The 22,904-nt window shown below is 45.5% G+C and overlaps 1 protein-coding gene across 2 annotated transcripts in view; it reads left to right on the plus strand.

The window, feature by feature from the left end:
• The window catches only part of daam2 (dishevelled associated activator of morphogenesis 2), a 113,667-nt gene that overhangs the window by 19,233 nt on the left and 71,530 nt on the right, over positions 1-22,904 (plus strand). The window lies entirely within an intron of this gene.

Raw genomic sequence — 22,904 nt, forward strand, 5'->3', positions numbered from 1 at the left:
TTTCTAAAACAATCTATGATGGCTGTGACACAGTTGAAGTTCCAAAGTAGACTTTTTCTATAGTAGTAGTGCACTGTACAATAGTGTATTGAAGAGAGAACATGGACGAGTGAGGAGGAAATATAGATGAAGAAAGAAATATGCATTTCCATGTTCTGACTCCTGGCATGGTTTAAGTGGTCAGATTCCTCACTCTGTGATATCCAGAGAACTAGGAAGTCTGTCGGATGGAGGATGTTGGGGGATGGGTTTCTCAGTCGGTTATCAGGGAATGGCTGTCCAGGTTCCACAGTGTGCACTGCATTCAGCACTGGCCAAGGGGGGGGGGGGGTCTCTAGTCCTGTCACTCACATTAATGGAGTTGTGCTGCGGAACACCTGAGCCTGACAGGAGCTACAGCAGTGAACACAAAGGGGGTGTTGCCATGTGTCAGCCGCATCTCGGAGACTGCTGACCTCAGATCAGGCCCTGGACCTCTCTACACGTGCCGACGAAAGCAGACAGCAGCATGTCTGATGGCTTTGCGCCGGACTCCCTGTCTGGGCCTGCCCCTTTTCTCTACCGTCTCTCAGATTGTCCAACACTTGTCTTCATCTCACTTGCTGATTATCTCTGTCCTGTTCTCTCTGTCTATCTTAATCTCTTTCTCCATATCTCCATGCTCATGCTCCATGCTCATCATTGCTTGAGTGACAGAACATGATCTGTCATGCATCCTCAAGCCCCCCCCCCCCCCCCCCCCCCCACCCCACCCCCCCCCCCCCCCCCCCACACACGCACACACACACACACACACACACAAATACAAACACACAACCCAACAAAGAGTTTCTTCCCTCCATAGTCATGCACGCATGTGTCACCCATCCAGCAGCAGGCTCAGCAACCTGTGGAAGGGCAGCGTCCGTCGTGTTCTAAGATCCATGCTCCGCTCTGACCTCATGTTGTTGAAGAGGGCAGAGGCGGAATATTCATCCCTGGCTGGTTTGTTTGAGTCCTCCCTTTTTCCCTCCATCCGCACAGGATGCTGCTTTGCCACTTCAACAAGTAAAAAGAATTATGTAATCGCACACAATTAAAAACTCATAAAGTCCAGAAATCCAATACTATAATAACGGCTCTGAATATTGTTTTAACATTCACATTTTTACACGCCGGGCACAATGCATCATTGTTTTGTGCGGCGGCCATTCAAATGTGCTTAGAATGCAGTTTCCTTGTGGAAATACTGCTGCTCTGTGCCCTGGGCTTCCTGTGTGGCTCTGTGCTGTTGTCCTCGCTGGTATGGGGCTGTGGGCGTGGGCTTGGATGGCACTCATGCAATCCTAAGATGCTGTTGAAAGAAACATTTCTTCACTTCATATGGTTCTTTCTAGTTGGCAAGCTGAGTTTTTTTTTTTTCTGCAGATCATACCCAGATCTGTAGCAACACTAAATACGTGCTTGTGTAATCGGTGTTGTAAAACACGAGGAACAGGTGTAATTTACAAATCAGATCTAACAACATTAAACGCTGACCCCGGCTCAGTAATAATCTTAAGGTCTATAAATACACCCCCGATGGTCCGCCGGAGAATTGAGGTCTTTATGTTTCTTTGAAAATGATTTAGCAAGAGCGTAATGGGGGTTGAGAAATTCACAATTTGTTTTGCATTCCTGACAGCTCAACCCCCCCCCCCCCCCCCCCCCCCCATCCTCCAGCCCCCATCATGTCCCTCCATCTCCCCCTCTGAATGAAGGGCTTGTTTCAGATCCCTGGCTCCCGGCCGTCATGGACAATTAGCTCCCGTCAAAACAAGGCGCAGGGCGGAGGCAGCACGGGTTTGTTCCCCCCCACTCCCCCACCTGGCTAAGGTTACGGCAGGATCCCGAGTGGGGCCGCCCCCACGCGCGTGTCGCACTCCCCAGCACAAAGCAGCTCTTTCACCGTGCAGATGGGGCACATCTGGAAACACTCTCTGCCCGGGCTCTCCTTCTGGCTCCACGCCCCCCGCCCCTGGTGCAACTCCGTCGCGACGCGAGTAGCCGGGAACCAGCCCAGCGCTCCATCCGTGAACAACGGAGCTTCACCTGGAAGCGGCCGCCTCTCTCTCCTCACCTCCATTTTGGCCACTTGCTACACTCCAAGTGTGGAGATCCGGGAGCATGTAAGCAGTAGCATACATTTTTGGGGTATCAGATTGGCGTCATACCAGCCAATGAAAATAACCATTATAACAAAGGTTGTTGCATTTGGCCATATGGTGACTGTTGGCCTCGGTGGAGACCTGCCAGTGAACCAGATCCATTGGAAGAGGGCAGCAGAGTTTGGGTTCGATGCCCTCATAAAAACCCATTATGAATGCTGCTCCTTTACTGACATGGTAGCGCTTTGCTACTTTGAGCTGGTGATGCCTTTGTGTCCCAAGGTCTGTTCAGATGTAATTTATGACCGTGCTCAAAGGGTGGGTGGTCCTAGTAGGTTGTGCCAAGGCTGAGATGAGGGGGCAGGCAAATGTGTGACACTTCCCACCCTCTTAAATGGGGACTGTGGGGGATTTTTATCTCATTTATCTCATTTTTTGTATCTCTGGTAATGACATTTTAACAAGTGTCCATAAAACAGTTATAAATATTAAGCGACATGAAGACATAGACAAATCAGCTTTGCTGTAGGGCTGCCATTCATCACTGATGCCATGTTGCAGTTCAATGGAGTATGTTTTTTCTGTGACTGGGATAGCATCAAGAAGACATCAATATAATATTAGTGCAATGTACAGAGGCTTTGAATAGAACAATGTGGTTTAGGCAACAAAGAAGCTCAAATGCTTTTCTGTTACATTCCAGGTTTTTATTCATAATACCGCCAGATCCAGCTCAGGGGGGTATTTCTATATAAGGAATTCTTCTAGCTTACAAAAATGAGTTACGCCTGTTTGCGCCCTACGCATTTCAAGATAGACTTTGTAGATCTTCAGCAAAGAGCCATCCATCACAGAGAGAGCTAATGGAACATTTGGCCGGCGCTGGAGATGGAACGATAGTCAATGGAACTGAGAGTACAAACTTAACTCATGCTTCACAATAATGCATCAAACTCCCCTCTGACTCACCTAGTGGAGCCTGTTTGCACTTCGTGGTCAGTTCAGCATAGTTCGTGGTCGCAGGTGGCTCGGGGATTGATCCTGGAGTTTATCTTGATTGTGTCACATGGATGTCAATGAAGAGATGGGTGTGAACACATCCCTTTGGTATGAGACAGAGAAAGAGAGAGAAACAGAGAGAGAGACAGGGAGAGAGAATGGGTGCACTTTCCCAGTTCTCTCTTTCTCTCTATCACAGCAGCTCACACAATAACATGTAAAGAAGCATCATTCCTGACCCCCATGAACCCCACACCACCTCTACTAGACAGTCTCCCTACTGGGGAAAGAGGTCTGATTGTCATTCAAAGAGTCATTAGCTACCCCGATTTCAATTACATTTTTCCCTGGGGAGTGTCCTCTTCACTCCCTTTTCAGCTGTTTTATTGCTCAGGTTGTGTTGGCCTGCTTCTTCATGCTACTGACACCGGTAATTAGCTATTTAAACCCTTACCTGGGGGTGGTTGCATGGGCAAGTGCATTTTCCTGAGGCTGCCCATCATGCTCAGCAAGCCCCATTTAAGATGAATGGGGCACCCCAAATCTACCCTATGACTCTCAGTTTGCTTTCCCAGGACAACTAATGTGTAGCAAACAGCGGACCCTCTCCATGGGAAATGCTCAAGCCCTTCTCCAACCCTCCAAAAATGGATGCAGCTGTCCTACGGACCTCTGTTGTGCTACCCCAGATCCGAGCATTGGTTAGTGAACTGTGCGCTTTAGGGGTGGCTTCCGCACAGAGTCCTGCCCTAATGGTCTGAAAGCTTGTGAAAAGGAAGGGATGATGGGAGAACTAGCTTCTCTCCACTCCCGCTGCCACTGCGGCAGTGATGGATTCCTCTGGCTGCCAATGACTCCGGGTCACTCATACTGAGGCTCAGCTGGAAGAGAAAAGAAAACAAAGTCCAAGACATAGCATTCGATGACGGCATTGCCTTTGAAGCCAGTCCTTCATATCATAAGCGCCGGGTTCTGTCTCAGAGAAGGAGGATGGTAGTTAGAGGCTCTGAAGTCTGTATGTCTTTAGCAGCTTTACTCCCCCATGGGTCCAAACCCCCCCTACCCCTTCTGTGGGTCAGGGTCTCCTGTCGCTGCCCCGTGCAGCGCTGTGTTTGTTTGTTGGATTGTGGGAAAATTCCTGCGCTGTCCGTGAGAGCCTCGATCTGAGCGCGCTTTTCCCAGGAGTCCCGTGTGGAGAGGCTGTGCTCCCCTGCGCTCTGGGGTCCCCGTTCTCCCAGCTCCCATGCAGCCGAACACTCCGCAGCCCTGTGGCCCAGCCCGGGCCTGGCTGGATCCAGAGCCCATCCATCAGCAAGCTTGTTTTGCCTCCCTCCCCCCAAAAATCCTCGGCGTCCCCCACTGCCACCCTCTCACGCCATCCAGAAGCACAGAAGTCACTATCCAAACACTCTGGAGTTCTGGGAACACTCAAACTTTTCAGCACAACAATAAAGTAGCCCTGTCAAAAAAAACACATCCATATGAAAAAATCAGTGCAAAATGAAAGGCAAGATGGAGAAATGCGCCTTGATTGTAGCCGAGTTCTGATAAGTGTCGCCGGTTTCTTTTGGCCCTGTGTTCCAGACTGGCTGCTGAATCACCATAGGTACAGTGAAACCGTTGCAGTTTGTAAGTTTATTTCAGTTTTTTGTGTATTGGTGATAATATTTACTTTGGATACGGGGATTTCTTTTCCAGCATTATGATAACTTTTACTCTCTCAGAAGAGATCATGGGTTATTAAGTCAAATGCATTTCATTAAAATGTTCAATCAAGGAGTGGCAAGATTTATTTAGACATGATTATTGCCTTGACAAGTCTGTTACTTAAATGCCATGCGTGCGTGCCAACATGCTCCCACTTTCACATTCAGTCTTACCTGGGATTTTTTGGGGCGTTCCATGGCAATGCTATTGACTGTTTATGCAAGGGATTATGGGAGCTGAGTGTGTCATGGTGATAACCTGGCTGTTTATGAAGATTTTGATGCTATCAGAACCTGTCTTTGCTTTGGCAGTGAATCAGATAAAAGTGTTGTAATCCTCTAGTTTAGATAAAACCATCTTACTGAGTCACACATTTTCTCTCTCTCACTTTTTGTCCTTGAACAAAATATAATATAGTGTTTCTTTCTAATTATGTAGCTGCAGTAATTTCCATAGGCATTTATCAATAAGCACAGCTGCCCGGGCAGTGCTTTCTTATGGGACGTGTCCTGTTTACTTTTGCTTCGAATTAGAGGTGACCTTCTGTCAACCTTCTGAACTTCTGTTCTAAGAGAAAAGACTTCAGATCCCTTCAGGGCTACATTTTTTTTCCCAACATAATGACCAAATCGCAGAAGAGGATTTGAAAGTGAACAGGAAAAGTGGTGATAAGAAGCTTATGTACATCATATGCATGTGTTTTGTCAGATTCTTTCTCTATTAAAACACAGGCATTTACAAATTAAGAACTCATTAATATATTTAGATGCATTCTGAAATAATGAAATAACAGGTTGCAATGATATGGTATTTTATGGCCATTATCTCTAGTCTAGCGTAGCCCTATGTACTTCTGTGTTTGCTTGCTTGTTTTTTTTTCCCCCTGTAGTTTAGCCATTAAGGTTTTTGAAAAGGGTGGTTGGAGACAAATGCATAGTTCTGGTTCATATGAAGCTACAGTATTTCTTTCAACATAATGGAACAGTGATGAGGACAGAGGGCTCACGGAGTGCCTGTGGGTGATCCTTTTTCCTTTTGGGCTGTGGATGCCACCAGGGACTCAGCATGGTGATCAGAGCAGTCACTGCCATAGTCGCACATCATTTTTTTGCTTTCTTTGAAAGTGATGAACTGCTTTCATTGAAAGACTAAAGCGTTCACCAGCAGGGAAACTTGGTGGTTTCTGAACGCGCGTTTTGCTTTCATCCTTCAACATTCAGTGGCTCTGATTCATTCCTTCAGGTCTTTTTCCACTCACCGTGCATGCCAAATGGACTGTTGAATTCTTCACGTTTGTTCATGTTGGTTTGTAGATATTCCTTTATTTATTTTTCTTATTTTCTTAGTCCTCACGCTGCTGCCAGTGAGAGTTTTTGTTTGTGCCTGACCGTGGATGTGCTTGTGGTAGCACCTTTCCAGACACCATGAATCAGTCATCCGCTGGCCTAATCTGATCCCGTCCTCAGCTGCGCATATCCATCTCAGCTCTGTGTGTAAACAAGCCGCTCCTGCGCCAGCCTTTCGCCGTGCGCTCTGCTCCCTCACCGAGCGCCAGCGTGGTTCACCACATTATCACAAGCCTGGTCTTTCCAGCCTGGTCATTCACTCTCCAAAAGTCCATCTTTAACGGCCTCGCTGTGACACTCCCTTCGAGGCCTCTGGCCTGACACTTTCTGTGAGAGCGGCCCTCCTGCGTTACCCAGCACCCCCTGTGTCTGTGCTTTGCTCGGTCACTGAAGGCCATAGCCAAGCTCGGATACAACAAGCGGCATATTTTTCGCAGGGAATAATTGTTTATCTTCTGACATCCCGGATGCTGATAACGGATCTACTGCACAAACACTGCGTTGAAGAGGAGGCACAGATAGAAATCTGCCTTAGTGTCTCAGCAACCACAGTTTTCAGAGAAAAAGGAAATAAAAAAAGCACCGTGTTGAAGAGAAAATGGCCATGGAACAGTCAGGCATTGCTAATAATAATTTACTTCAGACTGGTATTGTCTTCTTATGGGAGTTTTTCTGTTTTGATATAGTGCATTACTGACAGTGACAGCATGACCCTGTAGCCTTTATTCTTGTCTGCTATTGCAAGGCAGTTACAGAGAACGGGTCAGCAAAGACTGTGTGTGGCAGCATGTGGTTAGGACCTGAAAATTTGCTGATAATTATGTCATGTTGGTGAACATGTGTCAGAGAGACAGCATAGCAGCTCCTTTCTCCCTATGTAAGCAAAGCCACCACATGCGGAGCAGAGAGGTTAGACTTGACTGCTGAAATCTCTGTGATTCACTCCAGCCTTCTTTCCCAGTTCTCTTTCTCTCTTACTCTCCCTCTCTCTCTCTGTCTTCCTCCCTTTTCCTCTCTCTTTTTCTCTCCACCCCTCTCTCTCACACGGGTGGGGCGGGGGCATGTCCTGTCCCATCAGGACGGGGGATTAGTGTTCTGAAGTTGCCTGTGCAAAGAGAAGCTGTTCCTATGCCCTTGGTCCTACCTGGCCTGAACTGCCCTGTTCAGGATTAAAGTATTAATGTGCCATGTCCTTATGGACCCATTAGAGCTGGAATATTGACAATTTCCCCCACTGTGCTAAAAAAACAAATCCTTTAAATGCACAATTAACGATCAAACATGGCTCATGATCTGGTTCATTAAGACAGAGGAATTAATCACACTGTGCATGCTCTCTCACTAACATTAACTAACAGCTTACTTTTTAACATTCTTTATTTTCTTTTCCATGACCAAAACAATGCTGATTTCTGCTTTTAAATGGAAACTTTAGTGAAATTAAATTACTTGATATATTTGATCAGTGCTTCTGCATAATCATATTTATGTGCTAGAAAAACTCAGTGTACTCTAACTCGGTGCTACCATGAAGGTGTAGTGAGGAGTTTAAAATGATGAACATGTGCTGATGTCACTGGAATTGTGGAGCTGAAGTGTATCTGTATTACTAGTTATAGCTAAGACTGTACATATTCGTATATATTGTCAAGCATATCAAATTGTTGATTTAAGTCCTGAATCTGGAGTGCTTATGCTGGAAGTGCTGTTTTCATTATAAACACAGAGTGGTTTGTTTTGCATGAACTCTGTGTTAATTCTACATTGTGTACACAGCATGTCGTTTTGGATCTAGGATGTTGGCATGTTCTATCTTTTCGTATGCAGAGCAATGGAGGCCACTGCTGTTCCAACTGGTACATAAGCACAAAAGAGAAACAGATTCAAAGCATGGAAGAGGACACTTTAAATGCTATGAAATAACAGCCATCATCCTTCCAGCCCGTATAAAACTACCACTAGAGCAGGGATTTACTGAACTCTAGCTTGTTGTTGAATTTAACATAACTTGAACTTCTCCTGCCCTCCACACTGCCTGGTGCTGCCTGTCTGATTTCACCTTCAGACATTCCCCTACAGTGCGTTTTATGTCAGACTCTGCTGTGTATTTTTGTATCTGATTTTTTTCTTAGTGGTTAGATCTTTTAATATGGCATATGCTTAAAGCTCATTAAGGATTTGTCTCAGCTGAAAAAATAGAGGGGATAATAGAATGATTTATGAACACTCTTACAGAAGTCAATAACATCATATGTTCATGCTATGTGGACTTAGATGGCTTTCAGCACTTTTTACCGCCATGTCTGTGTGTCTAGCGGCTACATGTGTACCTGGCTAATCCCAGAGTACAATACTTTTGCTGTTTTAATTCATGTGTATGTGTGTGTGTGTGTCTCTTTAAGACTCACTTGCGTCTTTCTCTTGGAACACTGATTCTCTGGTGCAGAGCCCTGATTCGCCGCCAGGTTGCCCTGGCAACAGGCCGCAGTACATAAACTGGGAGATGTTTGGGGAGTTATGGGCCGCGGAGCAGGAAATCTCACGCATTCTTTATCTCTGACCCTTTGGACTTCATTCAGACGGCGTACAGAAAAAGTCACTTTGTAATTATTATTTTTTGTTTCATCCTTACCCCCCAACCACCCCCCCATACCCTGCCATCCAAACTGAAAGAACTCCTTGAGAGGACAAGGTATGAGTGACTTGAAACAGGCTCAGTCTCCTCTCAGAGGGCTTGTCTATGAGAGAGAGCTGGCATGAGACACGAGGGGGCTCTACTGCGAGTCTAATCAATGAATAATAAGCCAGTTTCCAATCATTTCTTGCTTGCCTGGGCGGTGGCTGCCAGGGTCAATAAAGGCGGGAGATTGAGCACTTGATTTCTGAGAAGCGGTTGGGGCAGAGTTCTAATCCAGAGCGTTTTATCGCCAGCCACGAGGAAATTTACCGCTGGAAAGCCAGGCCTGTGCCTTCAGAGACCATCCCGTTGTTCCAGTTCTCTTTTAAAGAAACACTGCCTAAAAAGCCATGTCTTCCCATGGTGTCTGCTCAAATCTGCTGCGACTGTTTACAAGAGGCGCCTTTCCAAAATGCAAAGACATGGCACATTGGTAACAGACTGAAAATAGAAACCCCTTCTAACTCCTCAGTCCCCGTGAACTCACTGGTGGCCAGTGAGAACCACTGGGCTTGCATTTCAGAACCTCTGGATGTGGTCTCCTGCCTGTCCACATACCAAGCCCCCCCCCAGCCTCTGGTCTTGGGTTTCACATCAGCAGACAGCCAGCTAATGCAAGGAGGGTGGAGTGATGTTTGGCCTTTGCTGAGCAGCTCCTCCCTTCCATTCCTTTTCTGGAGGGCGACGCTGACCTTGTCCATTAGTGTATAACGGCCCCTCTGTATCCACACACACACACAGAAACACACACACGTGCACACGCACACTCTCGCCATCTCCCCCTTCTGATGCCTGTGACGTTCCACGTCAGCTTCGGGAAGAGCAAATGCGACTGACAGCTGGAGGCAGCCTTGGAGCTGTCTCTCAGAATTTCGGAACAGTCCCCTTACCGGTGGCCCACAGAACCCAGCACACTGCATTTCTGAGGCACTGGCTTGGTCCCATAGCAGAGTAGCCGTCCAGACGCAGTTTAGAGGGGGAGTGGCTGCCCGGGGCCTGGACCTTGGTGCGGTGTACTTTATTAGAAATGGATTGAGGTTGTAAAGCTGTCTTGTTCTCTAAGTCTGGGCACTGTAGGCCTCAGACTCCTCAGTCTCCCTCCCTGGGAAGTGCTTTTACTTTGCCATAATGATTCCCTCAGTGCACATTTTTATACATCTTATTATCTTTACAGGGATTGAACACGATTCTAATTCTGGCTGCAGCGGTCGTTACGGGGCTTTTAGGGTCTCAGGCATGATTTTCCTCTCCAGGTTGACTCTGTCCTCCCCTCTCTTATGCTCTGTTTAACACTTGTGCAACTGGTGTGTTAAACCTGAGCTGTGATGGCCGTTTCCCCTCATTGAAACTGGGGCACCAGAGCATGTTGCAAAACGGGGATAAACCTGGAAGTGATGGCTAAATCCATGCAGGACAGCTGTCTTTGCATGGTAACAAACGTCTGTAGTTTCTCCATCATTGTCAGATAATCTGGGTATTTACACCACTGGGTTTTGAAGCAGGTATGGAAGGAAGCTTCTCTTTATGCAAGGATGACAAGTCACAAAAACTTCAAAGATTATGTGGAATGGGTTAGGAGGAATGTGTGTACTGTATTGTACCAGCAGTATCCATAGATTTTCCCATAGAGTGGATAGCTCTGAAAACCACAATAGCCATAGAAACAACAACAGCATGAATTTATGTGCACAACCCTGTCCTCAAGGGGAAACTGACATGCACGTTGAGCTGGAAAACATCCTATACTGTCTCAACCAGAGTTATTTCTGAATGTTCCTAGGCAGAATAAGGTATGTTGATGTCTTGTCGAAATAGAGGTGAATGCCCCCCCCCCCCCCCCCCTTATAAAAATGGTATTGAAGCACTTGAAGAGGCTGGATTCAAATAAGTTCAAGATGAGATGCCCATCACCCATCAAGCTGAGGAAAATCCATGCCCCTCCAACAAAGTTGTAGACCCCACCACAACTGATAAAAGTCCATGTGAGGAGAATACTGAGGAGCAAGTGTACTTTTTTCTCACAGACACTGGACTAAAGTGGGGCAGAATTCAGAGTAAAATGTTCTCAGATACCCTGTCATTGTTAAAGGCAATAACAATAAACAATAAAAATCTACAAATGCTATCTAAGACATGGGGCAGGGTCGTTGCACTGTTGTGTGTGTGTGTGTGTGTGTATGTGTGTGAGTTTGTGTGTGTGTGTGTGTGTACGTGCGTATGCATGTGTGCATATGCGTGTGCAAGTGTGTGTGTGCACGTTTGTGTGCATCTGTGGGTGCGCGTGTGCGTGTGGGTGTGTGCGTGTGTGTATTTTGTGTTGTGTGGTGCATTTGCGTGAATGTTTCTGAGACTTTTTCATAACACTGACCTCTGAGCACAAATCCAAAATATGGAAGTGAAAAAATTGTGGGATAAAAGACAGAGCACAGTACTGGGAATGTGAGCACTCATGGAAGTTGAAGAAGAATAGCTCTGGCTGTTCATGGGTACAATTAGAGGTTTCAGTCTTTTGTCTGAGCCAGAGTGCTGTGTATATTTGTGCTGTCCATAGAGAGGAGCTGGAATGTCAGTGCACAGAGTTTATAGAGCAGGTTCTCATCCGTGATTGCTAACCCTCAATCACGAAACCCATGGAAATGTGAAACAAATAAGAAGTGGCATGTTTGTGTCCATAGCTCCGGCTTTCCTTGCCCAATGGTGAGAGCTGTTTGGAGTCAGAGATGAGTTACGTGTCACCAAGCATTAAGGTATAAGATATCTGAACAGTAAGGCATATGCTAGCTAAACTGTTGTTTACAAGCTAGCTGAATGGTAGGGAGTACGATAGTCAAACACTAAGGTATACATTAATCATTAGACTGTTGTATCAGTATTAACTATGCGTTCATTGTAGGTGCTTACAACATGCAAAATTATTTTAAGTTCTTGTTTTGCCAACAGGGTTGGAATTCTGTTTGATCTCTCAGCTTTGTCCTCTGGATGTGAGATGGGAAATGTCTTGTCGTTCTTCCTAAATGGACTGTTTTTCCTTCTACAGAACACCAAGCAGGCACCACAAACTCAGCAGTGAAATAAGGATGTCTGTATCTGTGCATTTCTGTTTATTGTTGAGTATTGTGATTATGGTAGCAGACCTCCTGAATGGCCTGTTTGGCTCAAACTTCATTTCCTCACAGGCCAAGAGCTGTGATGTATCTATCAGACAGACGAGTGCAGGTATCAGGAATTGCGGGGTGCAACCCCCCCAGGATTCAGACTAGCTTTGTTAGCATGACAGGAGGTATCCAATGCTGTCAAAGCATTTCAGAACATGAACATATCGGACCAACCGTCCCCTCCCTCCCCCCTCCCTTTGCTCTCTTTCTCTCTCTCTCCTCCTGTGACACACAGACACGCACAAATTGAAATGGGCTTCATTCCAGAGATGTTTTCATCCTGTTTACCATTTTAGGCAATGCTTATCATTGCCTGTGAAGGACATCTGCTTTCAGAATGGGTTTGCTTTATTAGAGGAGATTGTTGGGTGCTAAAGATTTTGGTATATTTTAAGCTCAGAAGAGTTTAAAATGAGTAAGACTACTGTAGGTCTGCCTCTTTGCATATATTTGAATGTTTTTTGAAAAAGAGTAGTTTAATTCATTAGGCTGCACACCGTAACCACTGCATGGATTAGACTGAGAGAAATAGAACATTGGGACCCAATGAATGCTGTCATGGTTGTCTTATTACTCACTAGCTTAAAGCTTACAGTGCTGAATTTTGAGCTACAGTAATGAAATCATGGGCTGAATATCTCAGCAAATCAATGCAGTGGACCATAACCAATCAGAGGCCTGCCCTTACCATTCTACCACTCAACAGTAAGCAGGAGAAATTAGAGTGAAGTGGAAATTCTAACCCCCTTGTGTCACTGTTTATTTGTAAAGGACCTGAATTGGGCTTTCAGCTTGGCAGATGTCTTTCATCTTCAGGGCCCATTGGTTGATTGAGTGGCTGAGCACATCAGTCACTTTTGTAGAATTGCAGACTTCCCTCTTATTTACATGTTGAATTGCCAAAATGAAGAGAGAACCCTCAGGAAAGCATGTCTATGAAGGGCATCTGAAGCAACTGTGTGTGTGTGTGTGTGTGTGTGCGTGTGTGTGTGTGTGTGTGTGTGTGTGTGTGTGTGTGCTTGTGTGTGTGTGTACTGAATATATGTCCGTATTTGTGAATGGATTTATGCATGTGTATATGTGATTTTGTCTGTACATGTGTGCATGTGAGTCAGTGTACACCATGGATTTAATTAAGTGGAAGTTGAACCTTATCTGAAGTGTCTGGTGCTGAGTTCTTGAGCTGGAAGGTGCGGGGAGGGAGTCAGGGAGATGTGCCACTTAGACCAACGTGGTGCCTGCAGCAGATGGGTGCGGGGTGGGGGAATGACTGCCCAGGTAGAGCGGCAGTTCTTTCGGAGGTGTGTGGGTGTGTCCTGCAGCGTGCTGGGCAGGGAGCTGGGCCAACACAGCTGCTTCCAATCCCTGCTGCTAAAAATAGATCTGCACAAAGAGCTCCCTCATCTCAATCAGCCCCGCCAGACTCCCCCCTAACCCCTACCCCCACACCCCCCTCCTCCCAGGTGTCAGGCCTGGCCACGATTATTTCCTCTCTTCTATTTTCCTCTATTTCTTCCTTTCCCCCCATTTTTTTTACATTGCCACTTTTCTCTATCCCCCACAGCACAATAAAACTCCATTGTAAAATAGTAGAGCAAAAATCAACCTCCGGCTTATTGGGTGTGGGGTTGGATACAGTGGGGTTATAGTGAAGGACTCCCATCCAAGAGGCACATGTTATAAATGACACCTCCTGCAGGCCACTTGAAGGAAGTGTCTTAAGGGTCTTTGTGAACCCTTTTTTTCAGATAGGAAATAACACTGGCAGCATTGTTGAGTGAGTGGTGAGAGAGAACATGAGGGAGAGTAATCCATTCCACCTGTGGGATGAGGTGAAGAGATTTAGCCATCTGACAGGTCTCATGGCTGCATACCGTGATGGGCTGCGTCTTGATGGGCTGGACGCTAACAAGGATGTGGTGGGATGGGCTTAGTCCTTCACAGTGTTGAAGTAGCTGCTGCAGAGGATACAGATGACAGCGGCTGTATTGAGGTGATTGAAAGTCGCGTGTGGAGTGGAATGTCTTTATTGTGAAAAGACGTGCTCGGGGCCGCGGGTGGAATGCGGAGGACCTGATGGTTCGCATCAGCGGCCGCGAGTGAGCGTGCGCGGTGAGCGATTAGGGAGGGGGGTCGGAGGGCCATCCCGGCATGCCTCGCAGGAATGCCTCCATTACGAAACCCCTCAGCGGGGCCCTGGGTACAGCCTGTCCCATGTAGCGCGGAGCTCTAAATCAGCTATGGGCCCTGCGTCTCCCTCAGGCCATCAGCTGGACCTGTGGTCACGGAGCTCACAGGGCTGTAGAGGAGAGAAAAAAAGCACTGCGGCACAGTCTGAATGCGGGGGCACGGCAACGCGGCAGGCCAGGTTTCTATTAAAAGAAAGCGTTCACTCAGGGCGGCTCCTCAGAAGAACCCCTTTTTGCGTGTGAACGTTCATGTGTGTGTATGTGTGTGTGTGCGAGAGGGATCGTGCGAGCGCGAGAGCCGGAAGCCACTGTGGATGCAGCCGTGGTCAGAAGAGATTGCTCCGAACCTAAGGCAAGATAAACAGGAAGTGAAGTGTTTGTATATTTGGGGACTATATTAGGCACGGTTAGAGCAGGGCCTCTTTGGGATGTACCATGTCTGGTCATCTGAATCGTGGAGGACGAGGAGAGGGAGGCTAGGAGAGGGTTGGAGGATCCAGATTTTGTGGTGACAGTAAGGTGGGTGGGGACTTTAGACAATCCTTGTTCGCAGCAATGCACTTCCACGTAGCCTTGCAGTAAAAACTAATGTGGTGTAAGCACCTATGCGTGCGCTAGGTTTGTGTGTTACTTTGCACCATGTACAAGAACACAGGAGACAGACTTGAGGTCACCAAGTTCAAAGGCCCCAAACATCACCAGGGGTCAGGGGTTAGCCACACACCTGTTCACATGAAGAAAGTGTGCAGATGTTGTATGATGAGACAGTGATGCACACATGTGAACCTTGGTGTCTCATATATGTATATATATATATAAATATATATATATATATATGTGTGTGTGTATATACACGTTTTTTGTGTTAAAACTTTCCACGTATAATTTGAATGAAAAGACCGTTTCATGGCGTTAAATTAATGATTTAAGATATTCTATATGGGACCAAAATAGTTATGTTTCAGTCATGGAAAAGCTCAACCTTTTTAGATTTTTTTTTCATTTACTGTTCTGGAGAGCAATTCCCCCCTAAAATCCCTCCTAAAAGTGGTATTATTGAGCTGGTCCTTTTAGTGGCAGTAAAAAGGAGTGATAAATTGTAATGTCTGCCGCACAACTTGAGCTGCACTTCAAGGAGAGGCCCCACGGCACTAATATAATACCAACTGGAATATATAAAGCATCCTTTTGAAGTGGCGCATCTGGAAAAAGAGCTAACCCTCTGCACTCACACCTGCGCCCCAGTGAGAGGAGCAATAGCAGCGCTGTTTGCTGAACAATGCCATAAGGAGATGGGTTTGTTTCTGTGTTTCTCCCTGGCCTCATGTTTGGGCCCCCTCTTCATGGGCAATGGGATCATGGTGTTGATGCACTGAGAGAGATGGCTCTTTTTGCATCAGTTAACAAGGTGTGGTCTTTCACTGCCATCCAGCTGTAAAAATGGACTGAACTTGAGGGTGGGTTCCGTCATAGTAATTGAAGAACATAAGCCGCAGTTGTCACAGACCAAATGAGTTGTGCTGTGAACGAGATCTGTGGATTGTCTGTGTGTGCTGACATTTTCGGACAGCGCCCACTGTTTAGCTGTAATATGGAACACTTTATCGCATTGGCTTCTTCTTCCCTGGTTCATAGTTTTGCATATTTTTACTAATGTTAATTTTGGCATGGAAAAATAAAAAATAAACATGAAAGCATTGTTTTAAATGGATAAAAAATGATAGAAATGAGAAAATGGGTTAATTAGCTAGATGATGAAGCAGTCATGAATATTTATTTACAAAATTAGACCATTCCTCAGGCATGACAGGGCTCACTTTGGTCGACAGCCATGTAGACAGTGAGCGGCATTGTGGGACACGACGGCACTAGCTGTGGCGGACGGTTGACCTTTGATCCTGCTGAGTCTGCCTCTGGGACAAAGAGCTCATTGAGGCTCGTTTCCTCGCCCCTCCGAAATGGCAGCGGGGCAGAAGGGGGGACAAACACAGGCCAGGACTGGGTCATGCTTAATTAACACATCCCCTCTGCTGCGCCCTGGAGGAAAGGGGGCAGAGGTTGCTTATGAAGTGGTTACAGTGACCTTCTCTCCCCCTCGCACATGACATGCTCTCATGCACCCTGCACTGACCGCGTTACTGCGGTGACGCCGACCGACCCCCAGATCTCAGGACACTAGCCAAGACTACGTGCTCTTCATTAACTGTCATTGTCCTCACTGACCCCTTCGGTGATGGTGATAGGCATGTCAAAGGCTTGCTTTTGAGGGAAAATGGGAGCTCTCCAAGTATGAGGGAATTAGCCATCCTCCAGAATTGAAGGATGTACAGAAATTATGTGGTTGGTGATTGACACCTTTCATTGCATGCTAAATAAAATTATTTGATACATCAGTGTAGTAAATAAGTGCAGTAGTTGTCAGGGGACTGGGCTTGTAAGTCTGCAGGTTCAAGTCCTGTTTGGGGACCCTTGGGAAAGTATGTCAAGATTTGTTTCATTCACATACAGTAACTGAGAACATTTACTCGAACTGAATTGTGTGGCGATTACAACTGGAATCAAGGCCCTTTACGTTAAAAAGGATATAAGCAACATGCACAAAACTGTTTAAAAATACTTTGAAATTATAGAATATAAATCATAAAAGGTCAATAAGAATTGTTGAACACAATGGCAAAAGAACTGGTAACAATCAGCATTTGTTTCAATTTGTATGAATGCTTGACCTTAGCTGCTTAAGTGAATCTCCAGCTGTAGTTTGTAAATGGATGATATGTAAAAATGTAGGCCCTGTAAGTTGCCATGGTTGAAAGTGTTTGCTGAGAAAGTAGATGGTAAGTGCAGATGAGTGATGTTAAAAACACATCATGTTAGTGCTGTTGTTTATCTGGAGCAGTCTGCAAATAACACCTGGAGTGGATAAGCCATCTGGAATTCAAGTCCGAAACTGCTACCAGTGCCTCAGTGCAAGAACAGTAATGGTAAACATAATGGGCTGTTCTATTAGCTTTAATTCTTGAATTTGCATTGTACATACCAATGTCTAGATTCTAAATGGTGCTATTCATGTAGGTCAAGAGGACCTTAGGTAGTCTAGCCAACAATTGAATGGGACTCCAGTTAGGACCTCTCTTAACATGTAGGTATAGGGAAAGTGAATTTGCAGCTAACCTCCTCAATCATTGTGGTTCTGATTAGTATGATGTCACGACAGGCATCCAAGTGAAAGGGGAAGACAAATGAGAGTGAGATGTTTTCAGTTGGTCCGGTTGGCAGCTTCAGAATTCAGATCTAATGTGGTTATTTACACTGCGCCTTTTTGAGTAATTGCTGCAATTAGCCGTGAGGTTGGATTGCATGTTGATCAAATTAAGGCTCCTTCCTGAACGTGCTGCCTTGTGGTTCCATGGGGCCCCTGAGATAGAGGGATGAATGGAAGGAGAGAAAATGAAGAGAGGGTCAGGAGAGATGGAAGAAAGGAACATGTGCCAAAAGGACTGGAGTATAAAAAATGGGTAAAAGATGTTTTTCCACTGGGACTGGGTACCCAATGCTGCCTGAAGGTGACCTTGTGGTGTATGTGAAAAGCAAGATGTAGTGAAAGAGAGAGGAGAAAGAGAGCAAAATGAAGGGAGAAGCAGCAAGAAGAATAGATGTAGGGGGGTCAAATAACGGGTGTAAGAGGAAGAAAAAAAGGGAGAGAGATAGAGAGGAAAGGGGCAGGCGAGAGGGAGGGTGTCTTCAGTTAAGAAAACAAACAGTGATAAGGATGATGGGGAGAAGCATGCAGCTGTCAGAGAGCCAGGCTGAAGTAATGAGAGCGAAGGCCCAGGGGCAACTCTCCACTACTCCCATTTACCCTCACGGCACTGGCTGCGTGCCTCTTCAAGGGAGTGCTGCTCACCAGCACACTACAACATTAATGCGCAGGAGCAGCATGAGCCCCCACACTACATCCTTAATACATGGCAGTACCATTCACCCACATATTACAAGCTTAATGTATGAGAGCAACATTCACTCTTACACTACATCCTTAATACATGGCAGTACCATTCACCCACATATTACAAGCTTAATGTATGAGAGCAACATTCACTCTTACACTACAACCTTAATACATGAGAGCTCTGTCCAGCCTCATATTGCGACCTTAATACATGACAGCACCGTTCACAGTCACAAAGCAACGTTAATATCTATACATGGGAATACCATTACCCCTCCTCACTACAGCCTCCTTAATAGTAAGCCGTGTTTAATACTGTTATATATGAGCACCATCCAGTCAGACTACAGCCTTAATAGACACACACACAGGAGCACCAGCTCACACCACAGCTGTGCACTACACTATTATAACACACTAGATTACACACACTTCAGCAGCACTACAGTACTAACCTGTGGAAGCATGTTTCACCTTCAAACTACACTCTTAACTCCTCTACATGCAAGCACACTTCACCTACACATTACAAGTGAAATCCTGACTATAAGAACATTATTCACCGACATACTATAGCCTCATATTACAGCCTAATTGAGCGCCATTGAGACATCTGCTAAACTAGCCAATAGTAGAGCTATAACGTCATCCAAAATTTCCTACCTGTGTCACTCAATGTATGTGTGTCTGGGACATACAATGGTGTAGCCCAGGTATAATAGATTCCCTTGGTGAAAGTACTCTCTTCCCTACCTGGATGTGGTGTGAAGTATTCTCTTTTGAGGAGCTCCTATATATATATTTCATGAGAAGAGGTTAGCGGTATCATTTCAACTAAGTTACTTTTTTATGCTGCAATGAAATCTAAACAAGCTGTTAGCAGTCCAGAGCACATTAAGAAGAGAATGGTGAGACTCTCTGCTTTTCTCATTACAGTAGCTGGAGATTAGTCAATGGGCACAGATGTTGCTATAAACTTAGTGGAGCAGGAAGTAAAGTTTGTGTTATTTGCCTCTTATTTGTCTGACCCAAGTGCACAATGTCACGTTAAGGACAGGGAGCAGTGGCATTTGTCCATGTGTATACAGTCAGGAGAGTTCCGTAATTCCAATCCAAGGAACTTCACTCACAGCAGGGCAAACAGGCAAGGGAGACTATTGGCCAAGAGAAACACTGTTTCTGAGAAGCAGTGATACATTATGGCTGGTTCACACCACACCATTTTTGCAGTCTCAGCAATCCATGACATACTCTGCGACGAGACTGTGATGTTTAGACGGATTTCTAGTCTGTGAGAAAAAAAAATGTCTGATTTTGGGTCCAACTAAGCTATGACGTCGCGACATTCTAAATCATACATTGTGACCTGGCCATTGAGAAACAACACAAAATAAAATACGACTTTGCCAGGATTCAAACTCCGCCAACTGTGGGAAGCTTTGCAAAAGCCAGTGCACTGATAGTCTCAGACAGTCTCTTTGAAGTGTTTTTTTTACCCTGTTTTCAAGTTTTTGTGTTTTTTTTTTTTTTTTGTCGCTGTTTTTACTTAGCTTATTGAATCTGACTACCACTTTTACTAGTACTGTCCTCCCACAGACAGGAACCAAAGCACCGTTACACACATTAAGGGGACCACCCTGAACATTGCACTCGTCCACTCCAATGTTCCATCCACCTTTTCCCATCCAACTCCAAACAGGAGCCAGCTCTTTTTTTTCCAGATAAATTTAGCTCACATTTGGAAAACTTGCATGATATGTCACCGTTGGCTTACAGTCTCTGCTGTAGCTCTACTTTTCCTAGTTCCTTCAGGGTGAAGGAGGTGTACGGTGTGGTGACCGTAGTGTGGCCAGCGCTTAGCTGTCGGCTTCCTCTATGCCCTGCCATGCTCATCCCAGCTTGCTCTGAGCTACTTCTGAGCTGCCTCGCTGGGTGTAACTGATTGATTAAGAGCCCATTGGGGCCTTTTTCCCCCCCTTCCTTCTGCCCCTCCACAGGAGCTCTTACAGTTAAATTTGCTCCATTTGTTCACTATCTTTCGGGATGTACTCTGAGTAAACAAGCTATGTGCACCCACACCCAACAGCAAAAATGTATAATTACCATAGGAGCAGCGCAAGGTCGTTGTGATTTAGGGTCCCTGGAAGGCCTGGTTCTTCGGGTTTCAAGAGCGACTCTGTCACCCACCTCCTGGCACATAGCATGACGGCATGGTGGCTAGGATGAGGGTGTTCACCAGCTAATTTTATTTTACTGGGATGTTTGTGCTGTAATAACAGCAAAAACAAAACACACCCATGCAGGAAAACAGTAAGACAGGCATATGTGTATAGGTATTAAATAATCGATTTTAACATAATTTTTTTAAATCAAGCGTACTTCAACCACGTCCAAAGCCAGCACTGGTGAAGTGTTACCCTGATAAGTGTCAGTTTATGAGAATCCTCCAGCCTGCACCATGTGAACAGAGCAGTAGGTGTGGAGAACCAGGACATGGTTGTGCCATTCAGACTGGGATCATTTGCCTCATATCACAACCAGATGCACTTTCTGAACTGAACTGCAGTGCAAACCCATCTTTTCTCCGTACAGCGCTCTGAATGGCAGTAGGGAAAGAAGCCAAATCACTGCAATGGAAACAGTCGGGTGTTAAAAGAGAATCACTTGTAGCTCATTGCCGCCGTATCTCCAAAGATGAGAAGTGGCCCATGCGAATGTGTTAAAAGTATTTAAAGGACGATCACCCACTGCGTAGCTCCACTGTCTGGGATTCAGAGCACAGTGTGCCATTCGGAGCAGGCCAAGGCAGACCATTCCTATCTCCAGCGAGGTGGAGGAGGAGGGGACGGGGCACAAGGAGGACAAGGAGGTCCCATCATACATCTGTCCCCAGAGCCCATGAAGGAATGCAGTCACTATTATTATTGTGGTATCATGTCCTCCATCTCCTCAGATGTAGAGATGACAAACAACATTAGAGCCGCGCCATATCAGCCACCGTTTGCATGGATGAGTGATAGAGGAGTAGATGTATGCATGAGTCCCAATGAGCTGGTGAGCTACAAATAGATGAGGCAGGGAGCTTACCTTTTTTTTGATACTCATCCTATACCTGTTACTAAACCCCATTTGACTGATTCCTTCTTATTTGATTGCAGACTGTAAAAAAAAAAAGAAATAAAAATCACAGTTAACGTACCCAAATCATTTTGTTGCAGTTACAATCACTGAATGTGGAGTGTGTAAAGGTACTGCAAAGGCAACAAGTTGTATACAATACCACGCAACAGGGAATAGCCTGTGGATGCGGCAGCACAGGGAGGTCAGGTTGCGTGCGTGCGTGCATTGGGAGTTGTACTCATGAGCCGCATTTCCTGTCATGTGCCAGTTGTGGCTTCCTAATGAAGCAAGGGAGGAAGGGATGCTTGATTGATTTTCCTGCAGGCTGGAATTCCCTGTGTGTGCCAAAAAGCATTTTAGTGTCACATCCAAGTGTTTTAGTGTCCTGCAGTGTCAGGGAGAGGTCTTCGTTTTAATCAAATTAACTGAAGTGGCAGATTAGTGACGGGTATGAATTGATTTACATGCTTTTGAAAAGCGGTAAAATGAACACGATACCTGCATGCTTTCAAGTGTTCATTTGTATTATATGCTATGGTGTTGACTGCAGCTTTAATCGTGGCAGTGTGTATAGGAGAATGACCAAAGGTAACAATTCCTCCAGTATTCTGCAGTATTGCTAACAAGTGTTAGGAGCAATGACACTGCCGTAGAATTTTGGCAACAAAGATGCTAATTGATCCATTGATCTCAAGCCTGCTGTAAATGCAGAGCAGCAAAATGTCATCTTGTCACCACAAAGGCCAAATATCAGACAGCTCTGAGTGAAAGATGGGGGATGAATATGAAATAGCTGCCAGGCTACAAGGCCATAGCAAGGGTGTCAGGTATTTGCTGCGGGGTGGTCATTGGACGGGCAGCAGCTTACTGAGGATCTGTCATTCTACAGCTCCACTAACAGTACCCCTTGGAGGGAGTCTCATCAAATATTCAGTGCTAAATTTATCATTGCTGACCTGTGAGTTTTCTTCGGGCTAGAGCTGGTACACATTCATAATGGGTAAACCAGGGACCACAGCTGTTATATTTAAAATACAAATGTCAATTTCATTTGTAAATGTAACATTACTCTTTCTAACATCCAAATGTATATTTTGTGGGGTCATGTTTTTGAACTGATTCTATGCAAGCATGTAGCAGCCAGTATTGGGTGCTGGTTGGAGCCCTTTGAACTAAAAGGTCAAAGGTCACTAGAGGATACCAGCTGCAGTTCTCTTCAGTTTGAGGTCCACAGATTCTCTGTTCCATCGATTCTCCCAGTAACCTTTACTGTGACAGCACATCCTGTTTCAAAGGTCCACTCCACAATAATGATCTCCTCTCACAAGAAAAAGGATAAGTATTCAATACACTGAAAACACAACAACATCCTCAGTTGAAATGTTAGCTTGTGCATAGCCATAGCAATCAATTTTGCATGACTTTTGTTGTTTTTCTAGGAATTCTTCATTACTTTGCATCTCTCATCTTGTGTTCTCCGCCCCCCGTTTGGTCCCTCTTGTATATCTGCACATGTACATTCTGTTCCAAGTTAAGGAAAGTTCATGTTAGGAGTGAACTTTATTTCCTCTGTGGTTTTTCGATAAAAAGATATACTTTTCAACAATCATGATTAAAAACTTAAACGGCTCCAGTC

The sequence above is a fragment of the Megalops cyprinoides genome, chromosome 12, assembly GCF_013368585.1.
Source record: "Megalops cyprinoides isolate fMegCyp1 chromosome 12, fMegCyp1.pri, whole genome shotgun sequence".
NCBI lineage: Eukaryota > Metazoa > Chordata > Actinopteri > Elopiformes > Megalopidae > Megalops > Megalops cyprinoides.